This window comes from Macrobrachium nipponense, chromosome 9, assembly GCF_015104395.2.
Source record: "Macrobrachium nipponense isolate FS-2020 chromosome 9, ASM1510439v2, whole genome shotgun sequence".
Lineage (NCBI taxonomy): Eukaryota > Metazoa > Arthropoda > Malacostraca > Decapoda > Palaemonidae > Macrobrachium > Macrobrachium nipponense.
This window is the reverse complement of record NC_061110.1, coordinates 45,578,004-45,592,690: the sequence shown is the minus strand read 5'-3', so window position 1 is coordinate 45,592,690 and position 14,687 is coordinate 45,578,004. Positions and strand designations below refer to the sequence as shown.

At 36.7% G+C, this 14,687-nt stretch overlaps 1 protein-coding gene across 6 annotated transcripts in view; it reads left to right on the top strand.

Annotated features, from left to right (window-relative positions):
- Positions 1-14,687, top strand: part of LOC135217915 (collagen alpha-1(I) chain-like) — a 494,010-nt gene that overhangs the window by 408,749 nt on the left and 70,574 nt on the right. For all 6 annotated transcript variants that reach the window (XM_064254000.1, XM_064253999.1, XM_064253995.1 and 3 more), the window contains one exon: positions 13,781-13,847. The gene's annotated coding sequence lies outside the window, so the exon portion shown is untranslated. The remainder of the gene's footprint in view (positions 1-13,780; positions 13,848-14,687) is intronic.

Below are 14,687 nucleotides of genomic sequence, written 5' to 3'. Positions count from 1 at the left end.
GATATACATTCTTTGTAACAAATATCTTCTTGTTAAAATTTTGGAAAATAATATCATTGACCACTGATAGTTATTAACTGTGAAAGACAGATCGTTGTTGTTTACGTCTTTCTTTATGATCTTCATTACTAATATTATGGTTGTTTGTGTATTGGTAGTACTTTTTATTTCATGAGCGAATTACTGTTTTTTGTTTTTGTTTGTCAGAGACAGACCTACGATACGTTATAATCTGGAAATCTTTTTGAAGATTGGATATGAAAATGATGATGAGAGAGAAACATAACGTGAAAGCTTGTACCTTGAAGAACGTAAAGCCGCACACTGATCGTTGATAAGAAAAAATGCTGTTTAAAATCAACCTTTTTTCAGATAAAGCCAGAGAATGAATTCTTAAAATGAAATATTTCCATTTATATACTGTAAAATCTGTAGGAAAGGCTTCAGAAATATTGTCGGGTATTCATATTAGTTTTTGCGTAATTGATTTATTGATGGAAGTGATGAATTCGCCGTTTGATTTATTGATGCATATGGCGAATGCGCTGTTTTCTACTAAGTTACAAAGCACTGAAAATAAACGTCAAGCAAATGTTAATTTTAACCTTGAAAATAATTTCTATTTTTCCATTAGGCTTAAAACAACCCGACGCAAACCTTTTATAGCCGTTACATTATATTTCACTGAAATAGAAAATAAAGTTATTGCTGCACAAACCCGAAACGTGATGGTATTATTGTCGTATATGGTAACGTAATAGCCGCCCTGTACTCTTTTTATTTTTTTAAAACAAAAGTTGTGTTATTGCATTGCATCTGTAATTCAGAATGGGAAGGTTTCTCTTTGCTGTTTCATGAAATATAGTTAATTAAAACCTCTTTGTATGCGAGACCAAAGAGGAGAGAATAAAAAGGATTTCAGTTTTTGTTCTGTAGTTCGTTTTGTTTTGGGATTGGGTGGCATTACTATTATATATGCTGTAATTATATCACTGCTAGTGTTGTTTAGATTATGACTTATTATGATAACGAGATTTACCGTTTCTACCAACGAGGACAACAATAGTTAGTATTCATAATAAAACTTTATATAAACATCGTGATCATTACGATAATGATTATCATGTTGTCATTGCTGTCTGTAAATCTAGTCTCTTCTTTTCCATGAGTAGTGAGTGTGTTGTAGTTAAAAAATGGGTTATACATTTACTGTTTACCATGAGTAGTGAGTGTGTTGTAGTTAACAAATGGGTTATACATCTAATGTTTATTCACGTATTATTATCGATTCCTTTCAAAGTGCTGATATCTTCCTCTTGCTCTGCTTTGTCTTCACAAAGTATTCAGAATTGGAAGGTCGGCTTTCATGTGAGGGCGTTTTTACTTGTGATGGCACTTTTTTTTCCTTAGTAATAATAATATTCATAATGATAGTAAAGTGCATATCATTAAAGGTAAAAAATTGCGTGCAACGTTCCGTTGTTCGTTTCTTTAAAGTTTGTGCGTAGTCGGTGCGCTCAGTTCGGTATTTTTTATCTACCATCGGGTTACAACACTAAAGAGAGCGAGCGCAATCATGCAGGAGGCTAAAACTGTAGCTAATCACGTTGCAGAGAGTGAGAAAACAAGCGAAATACGCTCATCCTGAGCTTCCGTGGAAATGAGCAGCACTGCTCCAGTGAAAGGCCCTTTAGTAAACACCGAGGAAATCTTCGTGCAAAGCAAAATGCTGGGCCTGCTCCTCCTGCCTCCGTCATTTCGTCGTCCCAAAAAGTAATATATACATTTGAGTCACACAAAGGCATCGTTCTGATTTTTTCAACACAAAAATATTTTTATATCTTGGCACAGTCTGATCATTGGTTGATGATGGGACAATTGCAATGGCTGTTGCTTCGATTCTTACTTAACTGTACAAGATAAACGTGCTTTGTTACAGTATCATTTAACCGCCGGTACTACTACATTCACGGCTGCTAACAAAACTGATGAAACACACAAGAGCTCCTTTACGAAAATCTACCTGGCGTTCCGCCGCTGACAACACCAATGGGTTTTGAACACACACACACACACACACACACACACACACACACACACACACACACAAAGTCCGCATCTGAAAAGTGTGGGATTTTTATTTCTCCCGAAGCCTTTTTAGAAAAATCCGGGGAAACGGTCTATAGCTCATTTGAATTGGTAAACGAATGAGTTACATTGATTACTCGATTAGTTTGAAGAAACGTGGACTGGTCGTCCTTATGGTACTTCTGTCCTCGGTTCCTCTTTTCAAATGAACATCAAAAGTGATTCCGTCGTTCGTCGAAAGACTTCCGCAAATACTTGACAACTGCAGTATTGCGAAATCGTTCTGGCCATCGTTTGTGTTAATCATCCTAGTCATCTGCAAATACTAAATCGATCGACACGGAGTAAAGAGACACCTTGTAACGAATCGTCCCTCGAAAACATTGGACTTGTAGCTTTCGACTTCACTCTTTGATGCACAGATACCCTTCCAAACACAACTTCTGTCCTTGTTCACCATCTATAATTTTGGCCCGTTTGAAGGTTTGCACTTCAAATAGATAATAAAAGATAAAGGAGCCATTGGTTGGAGTCTTGAATTCTTCGAGAATGGTCGATGGTTAAACAGCCGACTTTCGACTTATTGACTTCCAAACACTGACAGTCGATCAAATGAATTATCTGAAATTTATTTTCGAGCCGGTGAACCCGAGGAAGTGGTTTTCAGGCAGATGATTTCGAGCATTTTGCCTGGGACTCGATCGGTACTTTCGACAAGTTTCAACTACAAAGATTTTCGAAGTGATTTCTCTCAGGTTAGTCGCGCCACATTCTGTGGAGTGAGTGGGCTACTTTTAACACATTGTACAATGACAGCGGCTCTTTTCACATGAATGGCTCTAAGCATTACTGTTCATAGTGCGCTAGTGACTTGTCACCTTGGTTGGATGAAATAGTTGCCATTGACCCTCGTCCAAACTAACTTTCATCCTTTTGAAACCTTTTTCGTGCACGTTTGAGTATAGATCTGTGGTGATCGGTGGTTGATATGGCCAGTCCACTGTCACTGTAGATAAGGTCCATCATATTGAAAGAATAGATAGAGTGGGAGATTAAGATAATTCAAGAACAGGGCTAGTATAGCTGCTGCGAGGGTAGATTTAGGATCCTGAACACTTCAGTTACTTGAGTTTTACCCATTCAATATTAGTTTGCATAATGACCTTTAGATAACGAATTAATTATACCATGGGAATGATTGACTTAAAAAGTCATTTGCAGAGGAGAAATGCAATTGCTTTGACCGGAATTCGAACGCATGTCTTTTTGTGGTTTGTACAGAACAGTGGGCGTGAAAGCAATGATTTTCAGTGCAGGCAAATGATATAACGAGTATGGTGATAACATATATATCAACAGACAGGATTCATCGTATGACAATGAAACCTGAAAGGTAATATCTGGTTTGAGATTAAAACTTTATTAAACAGAACCATAGGAGTTAGTTGGAAGGATAGTGAGAAATACGAAGGAAGTTCCGTATGTAGGAGAGATAATGATGAAAGCGCTATGGAGTGTCCTGTGCACAGCCCCAGGGAGAAAAGTATGTGATATAATAATAGTGTCAGTTGGTTTTCTCGGGGCACCAGAAGAGTTGAAAGACCATGACCCAGACATGATGTAATGTAACTGTTAGACGGAAGGCTGGGCATGAAAGGAGATTCTTATAAAAATAAACTCAGGAAGGACGTGAGTTGCAAAGTTTCACAGAATCCTATGCTTAGCGTAGAGTTGCATACGATATGATGATGCAACTTGATGAACACGTCTATCTTGGTGGATGGATGCATTTCAGGGTAGGGACTCTTATATATTTAAAACTGCTGTTATATGCCAGAAGTATCTACGCACTATGAATTGTCTCAAGAGTCTGCTTTTGTATATCCATTTATAGTGTAGAAGTCCTTGACCAGTTTTGTGTTAGCCGGGGTGACTTAGGATTTTTTTTATCCCTTGTATTTATGCTCATGGACATGCTTGTTGAACGACTACCAGGATGAACTGGGATTATTGGAGGGAGAGAGACGGAGAGAGCCAATTAAGTAATGAATATTTGAGTTTTGTAGTAATTGGAAGATTATAACAGTTACTGAATGGAAATCGTGACTCGTTAAGTCTGGCTGGAGGTCAGTTGTACTGTAAGTTGTGTATGTGTGTATATATGTGTGTGTATATATAAATATATAAATATATACATACATACAAACTTAACGAGTCACGATCTCCAATCAGTTAACTGTTATATTCTTTCAATTACTATAAATCTATATATACACTCGTGTCGAAATAATACTGGTAATCGTAGATAAACCTTTATATATGTCATCTCTCTTGGTATAGATGTGTTGCGATGCTATGTATCGCACTTTTACGCAAAAGTAAGAGCGAAAGCTTTTAGTCCAAGGTTTCAGTTCGGCTGCAAATACAAACCATTTCATTTAACAGTGGCAGAAGGACAGGCGTTGTTTCAAAGCCTCTTACAGTCACAGAGACGATGGTATTGATGCTCTATGTTTCAGAGATCTTGCTCTGCTATTTCTGGAATACTTTTCTTTGTCTTATTCAGAGCTGCTAAAAGTGATGGATTCCTTTTTCACAACACCGACGTCATTTTGCATTGCCCTTAGGATTCTCTCATTTTTTTGGGGAGCGTGACTTCTCCAACTTGACTTCTTACCTTTCACTCTTCTTTCCTAAATGATTATTGCATGGCGCTCATTCGCTTGCGTCGTTGCTGTTTTGGGGTCATCGCAGTACCAGAGATCTTGTGTGTCATGATTTTAAAGTTAAAAAGGCTGTTGTGCCAAATTTTCTCATATTTCCGCATGTAAACAAGGTGTGATCTCTTCGGTTTTATTTCCCTTATTCTTTACGTGAACTTAAGGAGACATGTGTTTATTATACTTGGAAAGATTAGCTGATCAATTGGTGATTTGCATTTTATTTATTATTGTTATTTTTCACATACGCTACACAGATAGCGCTCTGTACAGTGCAACCTGCAGCAGGAGAATGTGATAAGAGAATTCATCTGCGTGTCTTTTGGGTGTTTCCACCTTTAATACTTTGGTTTAGGTTATGGAATATTCACCACTTAGCTCTCTCTCTCTCTCTCTCTCTCTCTCTCTCTCTCTCTCTCTCTCTCTGTACTGTACAGTGTTTTTAGCCTTTAGTTTTAGACGGCGTCATCGGCCCTTGTTTGGGGAGTGTGTGTCTATTCGCGTACTGTTACTGTGCCTTTAGTGTTTGCCTCGTAAAAATGGGCTGTAGGGTGTGTAAAATGCATATATTAAGTGTTGGAACAAGTCCATGCAAGCGCGCATCGAGAGAGAGAGAGAGAGAGAGAGAGAGAGAGAGAGAGAGAGAGAGAGAGAGAGAGAGCGGAGGGGGATAATACTAGCGTTGCCTTAACTCTTCGAAATATTTATTACCTTCGCCATTAAACCTCGATCCTGTGCTGCGAGCGGCGGGCAGCCATTGTTTCACACCTACAGTAGATGTCGTTCTGGCTTCTCCTCCTCCTCCACTCGCTCGCAGGTCGGGGTCAAAGTTAGCAAACAATGGAAACTAACCGACGAAATACTAAAATTGATTCTACCATCTCTCGTCAACGGAACACCGTTTTCTTATGAGCTTCTGTGATGATTTTGGATGAGATTATGTTGACTAAGAAGGGAAGTATGAGCGGACGTAGCGTAGACCACAATTTACTTTTCCATTCATCTTTGGCATAACCAGCGAAAGAGCCTGGACAAAAGTGGGTTCCCCCAGTACTAGGTTCTCATGGCGACAGTGCCGCTTTATGAAGACTATGATAAAATTTTTCTACTTAACCTAGTATATTTACAAACACATACTCATATATAAAGGGTCCTTTAATATCCAATTCGCTCTACCTCGGAATTAATATATTTTTATATATATTAACCGAAGGGGAATTTTTTAATCTCTAATAATTTCGTCCTCTCGTGGGTTCAAACCAACGCCCAGCGAACAACAGAGGAGAAAACAGGACTTCAGTGACGACTCGGACATTTGTAGCTTGATGCGTGTGTATGAATCACGGAGATGTGATAAATATATATATATATATATATATATATATATATATATATATATGTATATATATATATATATAGATATATATATATATATAGTATATATATATATAGTAATATATTCACACTTTTATAATCAAAGTATAAAAGTGGTAACGATTCTCTCGGGCCTCAGAATCACGCTGTCAGTGGGAAATGGCTTATTGATGAACGTGCTCACATACACACACTCATGTAGACAAACTTTGTGTATATTGAAGATTCTCAGATTATTGTGTAAATGTATTTCATGCCGCGTTCCAGTATATCAGTTCATGTAATTGTTTTTCTCGTCCATTATGGAAAATGAACGGCCATTTGTGAAGTAAATATGTTATTGATAACCTGAATGATATGGCCTCTCGTTACATGTAAAATGATCGGTTTATGCTTTTAACTATTCAGAACCCGACCGATTAGAACTTTACTGAGATGCGTTCTGTTTTTCCGCAATCATGAGATGATTGTTATGATGATTCTGTTCTTGATTCTGGATGATTCAGAACCTGGTCGATGAAATCGCCGTTATGCATTGTAGAATGTGCAAACCGCCGGCTAAAGTCGCTGATCATCATCAGTTGCAACATGAACAATAAGGCCTATTTTTCCTAATTATAACCTGGCTTTGTATACGTGTGTTCGTGCGTAAGTACGCCCAGATCAAACAATCCTCCCTCCGTCGAAGACTTTCATTTTGAGGGTTTTACTGTTTGTTGAAAGTGATGGCCGAACGTCATAAATGATTGGCAGGTGACAGTCAGTGTAGGTTCAGCGGTGAGGCTTTCAGCAGGTGAGGCCGCTATAAGTTATTTCGTCCGTTTTTTCGAAAGGGAATTATTTATCTCTAAACTGGGAAGGTGTTGGTAGATTGTTTGCAAAGAAGAGTCGGCGGTCACTAGTTGGAAAATATCTACTGTATTGAGAGAGAGATAGAGAGAGAGAGAAGAGAGAGAGAGAGACGAGAGAGAGGTTTTTAAAAATTAAGGTTGTAAATAGTCAATGAAATTATAAGTTTCCAAGTTTGGTGGTTATTGTTTTTATTATGACTTAAAGCGGCTCCTTACTGCGCTTAATATTAATCAGCTTCATATATGTGTATATATATGTATATATATATATATAACACATACATACATACTATATATATATATATATATATATATATATATATATATATATATATATATATATATATAATATAATATGTTATGTTTATACATACCGTTACGTCTTATATATTTCGTGATAAAGTTATTCAATATATGTGTGTGCATGTATGTATGTATGTATTATGTATAAACTGTAAATCGGATCTCTCATGTTGGTGATTTTCTTTTTCTCCGGATTGCTTTCTGTTTTCACATGTGCAGTTACCTAAAGTCTTGCTTAACAAATCAGTTGCCTGAGTATATTTCTCTTCTAAGAAAGTCGTCCATTGATTGTTCCTTGGCAGTTGAGTAACTAGAAACGTTTTCGGCTAAATTAGTCTGTTATTTGCTTATTCTTCCATATGGTTTGCAAGCATAAACGGGAAATGTTTCAGTAAGTTGTGTGTGTGTGTGTGTGTGTGTGTGTATATGTATATATATATATATATATATATATATATATATATATATATATGTATATAGTATTATATATATATATATATCTATATATGACATATATATATACATTATATATATATATATATATTTTAGATAATATATTATATATATATATATATATATATATAGCTGTGTGGTGTAAGGCGCGTCACTGCAGTCCTGAATTCTTGTTCCGTAGCTCGAGCCCATGGGACGGGGAACTTATTATCAACTAAAAAAATTCCCCTTCGGTTAACAGATTTGTAAATATATTAATTCCAAGGATAACTGTTCCAAAATCAGTTTTAGGTCAGCAAACCGTGTCTCCGAACCTGTGCGAGAGTTAATATTCGTTGCTCAGTTTGAGACTTAAATGGTCCTACCATTGCACCACAACGATAAAGAGAGAGAATGAATTTGCACAGGTGGTCAGTGATCAGGTGAAATGTACGTTGAAATATCATTTTAGAAGTGAAATAGTTTTAATTACTAGTTCCTGCTTTTTTCTCGGTATTTATTTTTGCGTTGGTTTACTTTGGCATATCTTCGTTATACTTAGGATTTAAACATTTCAATTCGGGAAATGTTGCGTTTTTGCTTTTTTCCGTCTGATCATTATCAGAAGGGAGAGGTGAAGGACTTTATGGGGAAAGGTAGGAAGTCACAGTGGAGAAAGAGGGAGAGAGGGAGGAAAAATGACCCAGCCTCGTCATATTCCCAAAGGTAATTGTTTAGCTGTCTTTTATTGGATCCCAGTAGCCTTGAGGTTAGAGTACTTTATTTTTTCTTATGGGTCCGGGAGAGTTTGATGTGTATTAGGGGAAACGGGATAAAAACAGAGGAATTGGAGTGATTCACTTGAAGGCCCAGGTTTTACGCGGATTACTAAGGTGGCCTTTTTATGTTCTTCTAATGGTCTCTCTCTGTCTCTCTCCTTCTCCTTCCTTGCTGAATTTAAGTGGCATTGTCTCTGGCGTTCTGGAGACTTTCTAGCAAGTTTCTGTTAGGTACAAAAGACTCTCATTATATCCGTGGAATAAACATATCATTCTTGGTCATTTTCTGTCAATATTATAGGGTAGTAGGAGCACATCACAGTACTCGACTTTCCCCATCACTTGCAGTCACGATATCTTCGTCAGATTTTTGCTGTAAGAAATATTAAAGTCAAAGCATCGATGCTAAATAGGCTACAGCATGAAAAATGTGAAAGGTGCAGTAAATTGTATTCTTCAGTCAAAGATCTCAATGTTGATTCATCGAGGAAATATATGATTAATACACCCGACTCAAGTAATAATAAAATGTAAATAAATATACCGTAGAATGACTTGAATATATTGATTTCAATAAGAATTGAAACAAATGCTCAGCCATCCTGTACATTACTGTACTTGGTATAGTTATACACAGTTATATATGCAACCATAGCCGTCTTAATTGTAACAGAAGAAGGAAACAATATCTATTAAAAACATCAGTTACGTACAAGGGTTAAAGTTTTTTTTTTTTTTGTTTTTTTTTTTTTACAGATATCTTGTAGGGGAAAAGACTGGAAGTCGTAGCCTTTCGAAATTAAAATGCCTTGGCTAATGAATTTTTGTAGAAGACATTATGATTATTAATTTTGATATATAGGTCAAAAGAATTTTGATATGTAGGTCTAAAAATGAGCCGACTTTATGTGGGGTATTAATAGCATGAAAGTTTTCAATAACTCGAAGATATATTAAATTGATATAAGAGAGTATATAAATGCAAATGAGCAGTATCAGGACAATAAGGATACATGCAACTTATATTATTAATTTTTTTATTTTGATAAAACTATTTCCATTACAAAATGTTAACATTTGGACAAGGTGAATTTTACTATAAATCGTTTCCATAGAACATCCCAGTTCTAATGACCTTTGCTGCTAGCTCTCTCTCTCTCTCTCTCTCTCTCTCTCTCTCTCTCTCTCTCTCCTTGTTTCATATATGACCTCCCGTGACCATTGTCATCTTAGAAATTCTGACCTGAAGCTCTGATGTTATACGACCAATTTATCTTGGAAATCACGTGACTTGGGAGCTTGTTTAACGTGGCGTATGCCATGGGATGTTGGGTAAACATGGCTCCGAACAAGGACTGACCTCTGACCCTAAAGTTGCAAGTCTTCTTTTGATTTTCTTTGCACGTTTGACTTTTATGATCCTACACAACCTGCTATCTGCCATGCAACAACCTGCTAGCATGACCTGCCTTCATGATTCATTGGGTCCGCACTACAGGTGCTTTCCTTCTCACATCTCCTTTTGTAGGGCTAAGTATTCTCTCTCTCTCTCTCTCTCTCTCTCTCTCTCTCTCTCTCTCTCTCTCTCTCTCTCTCTCTCTTTCTCTCTGTCTGTTTCTGTGTGTGTATGTGTGTTCTTTGTTGACAGAGGCAGACAGGCTTAAAGGAAACTTGGGAGTGAAGGATCTTCATTTTGAACCTTCTGTATTATTGAAGTCCTCTAAAGAAGTAATATAATTATATAACATAAATAGAAATATCATATATAGACTAGATATATATATAGATATACATAACATAGTATATTACATATGTGTATTGTATATATATATATATATTTATATTATATATATAGCCTATATGACTGTTAAAAATGTCCTGTGACAACAGAATTCTATCTAATGAAAGGAGGCCATAACGCCAAAATATAGAAAGTAAGTACATACTTTCTATATTTTGGCGTTTTTGTGAGTTCCTGTTGTTGTTGTTATTATTATTATTATTATTATTATTATTATATTATTATTATTATTATTTTATTATTATATATATATACATATACATATACATATGCATATACATATACATATACACACACGTTATTTAAATGAAAGCTGAACTTGTACCGTATATTGACTACTTTTGGATTCTAAATAGTGAATTGATCACAGGCACTACTTTTACTCACCGGCAAAGGACACAATTATATGTATCAGAGGTGAATATGGATGGTGCGTACTTTGTTACCATTATTTTAGCGAGGTAATTTTTGTACGAAACCTGTTTCTTTGCCATGACGACTTCCGTTATTGGTTTAATAGAGCCCAGTGAGGGGAAACCAGGAAAGAGGGTAGTTCTTAGGGTGTCTTAACTTACAGGCACGAAGGAAAATTGAAGCATTGTAGATGCTAAGTATTCCCTTATGACTTGTGTCCACCATTTATATAGGCCCTTGCTTCTGTATATCTTTAGTTGCTCTGCCTATGTCTTGGTAATAAGACGGAAGGGCTTAGCATCTCCAGTGTTTCAATTTTCTCTCGTGATTGTAATTTTGTTCGTTCGTATAATCATCACGGTGTTTGTTTCTTTGTGTCTTAAAAACATATATATTATATATATATATATGATATATAATTATATATAATTTATTTATATAATATATATATCAAACAATACTCTTGCATATTCATTATTATTGATGCATACTGATATGCATAAATAATAATGAATGGAATAAATAACACGAAATCTATGTACATTGTGTGTGCGTACAAGTGTTGAGAGACCCACCAAGTTCAATACTAATACATTGTTTCGGTTTTGAATTTGTTTTCTGTGGATTTGGCCTCGAGAATGATGGGAAGATCAATGACTCGAGGACGCAGAGAAAAGGGAGAAAACGGGGTTCGGACCGAGTACGCGGAGGTGGAGAGAGAGAGAGAGAGAGCAGGGGAGGGGGGGGGGGGGGAGAACTCTACTACCGTGGGCATGATAAGCATTTCCTTCTGGCAATGTCAATGCACTGATTTACTAATATCTCGGGGAAGCTTGTGCGAAAATTTTGAGAGAGAGAGAGAGAGAGAGAGAGAGAGAGAGCGAGAGCTTATTGTGATCCTGATCATACTAAGGAACGAACGCGTTTAAACTTTGAGAAACTTGGTTGCATTTTGGTGATTATCAGTGGACCTTCATTAGTGAAATACAGTATTTCCTGAAATATGTCACAGAAATATTCATATGGAGTGTTAATGCTTTCTTTTTTCAGAGATGGACCTCATCGGTGGGTTATTGTCCCTTTGATATTTCTCTCTTTCTCTCTCCCTCTCTTTTTCTCTCTTTTATTTTTATTTTTTTTTGAGAGGAAGGAGGAGGCGGAGAAGAACAGGTTTATCGCTTGGTGAGAAGGGAGGAGAATGAGGGGGTGGGGGAGGGGGCGGGGAGGGGAGGGGCGAATCGGGGAGGAGCTTGAGGAATGTTTTGTGTTGATGATGTTGATGAAGATGATGTTGGGATAGGTGGTGGTGGTGGTTTGGGGGGGGGGGGGGGTGTTGGATATCGCGAGAGGGATGGGCCTAGGTTCCTGGCATGTGGGCATGGGCCCATCGGGGAGAGAGGGCAGTGACCTCTGTCTTAAAACCCCAGCGCACACCTTTCAAGGACATACAGTGAGGAGGGGCAGGACATACGCTGGACCATTACACCTGACAGTTACCTGGTCTGCACTTCAGGCGCAGCATCCATTGCTATCATCGTGAATTTGCTATTGAGCAGCCTCTTGGTTTCTGGTAGAGGGCGCAGGTTGTTTAATGGGTTCAGGGGTACGGAGAGGTTTTGTCGCGGATGCGATTTTGCCCGGTTTTTCGGGCAGGGCCGAGTCGTTTTGGATTCAGACTACTTGAAATTGCCCTTTGTGGGCCACCGCTGTTTACAATCGACGCCGACTTTCAAGAATTAAGTGTATTGTAATTAAATGTAATTAAATGTAAATATGCAATCATGTATTGGGCAAACTTTTGCTACATAGGGATATCATATTCTCTCTCTCTCTCTCTCTCTCTCTCTCTCTCTCTCTCTCTCGTTTGTAATGGAGGGTTTATTGATCATGACAAGACAAGATGTGTTGAGAGAGAGAGAGAGAGAGAGAGAGAGAGAGAGAGAGAGAGAGACTACGTATATAATCTTGAATTTGTTCATGGAAAGATAACAACTTAGGACACTGAATAACACATGTCGAGGATGTTATTCGGTGGAGGTATTCTGTGTTAGTTTTCATTTTAAATGACACGTATTTTAAGTACTATATTTTATTTTAATTTTTTTTGCCATCGTCCCTTAAAAAGCTGCCGAGTCATTGCTCATGCAGAGGAGGATAACTCACTTCTGTTATTGTAAGAGCTATTGCATTATGTATACTCTCTAGTCTGAAATACTTGCTTAGCAAAGCATCAGCGTCCACATTTTTGTGACGTCATGCAGACAAAATTATTGTTTATTACCAAAAGTCTATTACTTTCATCGTCAATATTTTGAACGTGTGTGTGTGTGTGTGTGTATGTAATATATATATATATATATATATATATATAATATATATATATATATATATATATATATATATATATATATATATATATATATATATATATATATATATCTTTTTTAAACTATCAAGCTGTACAGTCTTCGTTAATTGCTTTCTTTTCTATATGCTTCATCTATTTCACTTATGGATTCATGTTAGAGTTCGGCTTCAGTCCTTTTAATAGGAATTATTTGCCTCTTTGGAATAAGAACAACAATAGCATCAGCAACAGGATAAGTAAAATTAGGTCAGTGAAGTCAGTGAGGCTTCAGAACAATCCATATAGCTTCAGTTATTTCTGTATATGTTTGTGTGGTGGAATCTGATAAAGCCTTTATACCTAGAAATTATCAATCTCTCTCTCTCTCTCTCTCTCTTTCTCTATACATACATATATATATATATATATATATATATATAATATATATATATATATATATATATATATATATATATATAAAGCATACAGGGGGAGAGAGGAGAGTGGGTATAGCTTACCTATATAAGTATTGCTTCCTTCAACCTTCTGTGCTTCATCAGTTGCCCGGGAGTAGTTTGAAAAGGCGAAAAATGAAATGCCAGCGCTGGTAACGCGTAATTTATGATTTTCCTGATACCTTTTACTAACGCGTTTTTTTTAATCTCTTTCAGGATCCTTTAGATTATGAGTGGGCTAGACGACACGCTGTCCCGCTATCCATGGAGTCTAAATGACATGGTAAGTGTCGCGTCCTTTTTCACGTTGACGTAGCTGTTAGAGACACATCTCTGTTGATTGATCGAGAAGTTAGTTTTATATACAAGGGTGATGATTTTATGTGTATGAGTCAGGATTCGCTCACTATACACCCTCACTCACATAACGACGGACTTGAGTCGGATGTCCAGACGCCTGATGTTATGTAGATGACTCACCGCGACTGAAAAGTCGCGTATTTTTCTGTTCCATTATTTTGCGCAGTATACAAAGTATATATGTATATATTATATCTATATATATATATATATATATATATATATATATATATATATATAATATATATCGCTTCTGGTTATGGTCCCTCCTCCAAGTTTTGTTCTCATATTCATTCGAAAGGCATTGTATTGTGGCATTTATTTTGCAGCATATTTGGGAAAGGGTGTTGAATATCCTTCCCAGACTTCGGTTCTCATCCTGTGCTGGAGAATTTTTCCTTCTCGTATGCTTTTTGTCCGCTTAAGTTTTCTGTCTTTATATATATATATATATATATATATATATATATATATATATATATATATATATATATATATATATATTATTCGTTTTATTCTGCGGATTCTTTAAAGAACTACATTATATTTTGAAAGTCATGTTGAATTGTGTCATTTTTCAAGAATGATACCATAAGTTTATTCACTTCTGTTTTACGGATGTCAAATTGTCTATCACCCCAGTTGCAGTCATTGTAGATCGTAGTTGATTTATGACATTTAGGCAGCCAAGCCGAGCACTGGAGCACTCCCGTCCTTTCAGCGCATAGACAGTGAAAAGAAGGTTGGACAGCAAGGTACAGAG